Raw genomic sequence first — 3,466 nt, forward strand, 5'->3', positions numbered from 1 at the left:
GAGTGAGTCACCACGGCCCGGCCACACCCCCTACCACATATACTTACTCCAAACTGGTGTACATATCTCTGTACGTACCTGGACGTCTGCCAAACTTAATTTGTACCAGGATCGTGGGCAGGAGCCTCCTTACTGTGTACTCCCTCCGTCCGGAAATACTTGTCGGAGAAATGCTTAAAAATGGATGTATCTAAAATCAAAATACATCTAGATACATCCATTCCTCCGACAAGTATTTCCGGACGGAGGGAGTACAAAATTGACATTATTGTATCTATCCATTACTGTATATACATATCTCGTTGTCGTAAAGTGCTAGTACCTAGCATACATGCATGAATAATACAGCTAGCGGCAGCATCGCTAGTCTGCCGACATCGACATGCATACTCACATGGCGTACATATATACGTGGAGCCTCACCATAAAAACCTTACGTGCAATGCAAACATCAAGAACAGTGAAGGCAAAGAGAGAGATCTGCTCAAATTTCCCGCAGCAAAGAGCCTGATCACTGTCATGTCACTGCCACTGCATTTCCACTAATAATCTTTCATCCGTCACTCCAATCGTTGCTTCATTCAAAACTTCAATACCATATCTGCATAATTACAAATTAAGAGTATCTCCAACCAGAGATGGCGAATGTGCTTTAAAAAAAATCCTTTTGCATCATGGCATTTTGGAAAAAACACCTCCAAGAACAACTTGTTGGTCCAAAACTATCTAGAAAAGCCAGCTAGGGACTTGGGCTGTAACACATTCATGGTCGAAGTAATTTGTCCTAGTTTCACATATATAAGATGTCTTACGTATTTATTTTGCCACTTTGGAATGAAATAAAATCGACGATATGTATGGGCGCTCTTTCCCCTACTGCTCCATGACCTAGGCGACGTGTGGAGGCAACTGATCTGCCCTACTCTCTGTTGAGTCCAAAGGCCCCTAGCCGACTGTCGTTATTTGGGATTGTGGCCAGATCATGGTGTCGATGTCGGCGTGGAATCAGGTCTCTCCACCTCTCCTTTGTTCTAGTAATAGTTCTTCGTATCGTCAGAAGACGTTCAAAATATGGTGTGCCCTAGATCTAGTTCTCTTGGTTTGGCATTTTTCCAAATGCTTGTCTTGGTTGTGCAGCAGGCGGAGCGGGCAACGTGGTTTTGTCTCTTGATTCTCTGGCCCGAGTTCCAAGTTTGGACCGACGAAGGGTGCCTAGCCATGGCCTCGCCGGGAAGATTGTGAGATTTATGTTCCCCAACTCCGTTTTGCCGAAACTAGCTAGGGCATTTAGCTTGTGTTCTCTTCTTTGGGGCAAAGATTTGATGCACAAATCATGGCCCCCAAATTTTTATGGTCTACATCGATGACTTTTCGGTTACTGCTTCTACCAACTATCTGGTTTAAACAAGTTTGCTCAGCTAAAACGGAGGTCCGAAGGTGGCAATGCTTTGCCCACTGTGCGTTACAGGAAGAAGACTTCGACGCACTAAAGGATATTTAATTGTATTTCTAAATTTATGTATGGGTGTTTTTGCAAGGGTTTATGCTACTTAATTTATGAACTATGGCTTTTTCACAAGAAATATAACTAAATTATATTTGAGGAATATTTTATACAGTAGTGAGTACAAAAACGGGATGGCCGGGCATGCATGGAGGCAGGCGTAGGTGCGCCAAGGAAGGACCAGCAAGCTGCACGTACGTACAGTCGAGTAGTGCCGACTTAAAAGCGCTCTAACGCGACGAGAATGTCATGTCACTCTCACAGCTACCAGCTGGACGTACTAAGTTCAAAATAATTCATCAAGGCAATATAATCTGCAAAAGTTGATTTGAAAAGCTGTGCATGCATGCAGCTCAGGTGCCACCTTTGTAGTATGTGGGCGTTGTCAGTATGGTCTGCCTTGCCAATTGCCTTGTGACTGGTGATGTAGCTAGCTTCTAAATCATGCATGGATGATGTATGCCTGCGTGCACGATTGGTTTTGTTGACTTGTGGAGCGTTAGGCGTCAACTGCACCTGCGTACTACGTATGTATACCTAGGCATGCAACGTCTTAACGAAATACTTACAACAGCACCCAGTGTTCCATCAAGAGTCGCTGTAGGTAACTGTAGAAGATCGACATCGAAATCGAGATCGAGATCGAGATCGAGATCGGGATGGAGAAAGCAATGCCTGCCTGCCTGCCTTCATGCGTACGTGTACACATAGTATGTATGTACTCCCTCCGTTCCTAAATATAAGTCTTTTTTAGAGATTTCACTATAGACTACATACGGAGCAAAATGACTGAATCTACACTCTAAAATATGTCTATGTACATCCGTATGTAGTTTGTAGTTAAATCTCTAAAACGACTTATACTACCTCCGTTCGGAATTACTCGTCGAAGAAATGAATATATCTAGATGTATTTTAGTTGTAGATACATCCATTTTTGTGACAAGTAATTCCGAACAGAGGAAGTATTTAGGAACAGAGGAAGTAGTATAATAAGCATGTTGATGGTCCCGGCCGATCCATCCACCACACGATATTATTTGTGGCCAGCAAAGATCAAGAGAGGCCACATGCATGCACGCGTCCTGAAAACGCTACTACGCTGCAGCGTTTTGTTTTGCTTTGTCGCCATCGCCCATCGATATACCGTAATTTGTGGTCAGCAAAGATCTGACACCATTCATCGCCGCTTCGGCCCCCATCGACCTCCATTCATCGCTCTAAGCCTCGTATCACACATCCTCATCCCTCATCCCTAAGAGAGATAATGAGATTGCTACTTCCTCATAAGTAAGATAGATGATGAGGCTGCTGCTTCTTCTAAAATACTATTACTAGAGTCAAAAAAACGTCTTACATTATGGGACGGAGGGAGTAGATAGGAAGGCTTCTTCTTCTCTGGTGAGGTTTCTTCTTCTTCGGCGAGGTCCGATCTATCCAGAAAAATGGCTTGACGCATGAGAAGATAATCAGCTGCCTGAGAAATAGCAAAACCGAATTCAACTGCCTAGCCTGCTATCCATATAAATTCACACCGGCTGGCCGGTCTCGATGACACTTCTGCGTCTAGCTACGTACAGGGCCTCCATTATTCTTGTTCCCTCGCAAACCCATGCGCATGCATGTGACCAACTACGTACTATCTGTGAAGTGAATTTCATCCATCGACCATGGGTATCCTAAAACTATCTACCCCATCTCCTAGTTATATGTGAATGTTTTTCAAGGATGGAAAAAGTGAATTCGAAGCGTCGGGGAGGTAAAATTTTGTCTCCGGCAAGAGAAAGTAAGATTATATCTAGCCAATCCCCTAAATCCGGTTAGAGGCGTAAAAACCACGGTTTGCTTCTATAAACCGGACCTAGCCGATCTCCTAAAACATATACTTGAGTAAAAATTACACCGAGCAGCCGCGAGGAGCAAATATACTCATCCCCTTGGCCTCGGAGTAAAAAAAAATCT

Source organism: Triticum dicoccoides, chromosome 5B (genome assembly GCF_002162155.2).
Source record: "Triticum dicoccoides isolate Atlit2015 ecotype Zavitan chromosome 5B, WEW_v2.0, whole genome shotgun sequence".
Classification (NCBI taxonomy): Eukaryota; Viridiplantae; Streptophyta; class Magnoliopsida; order Poales; family Poaceae; genus Triticum; species Triticum dicoccoides.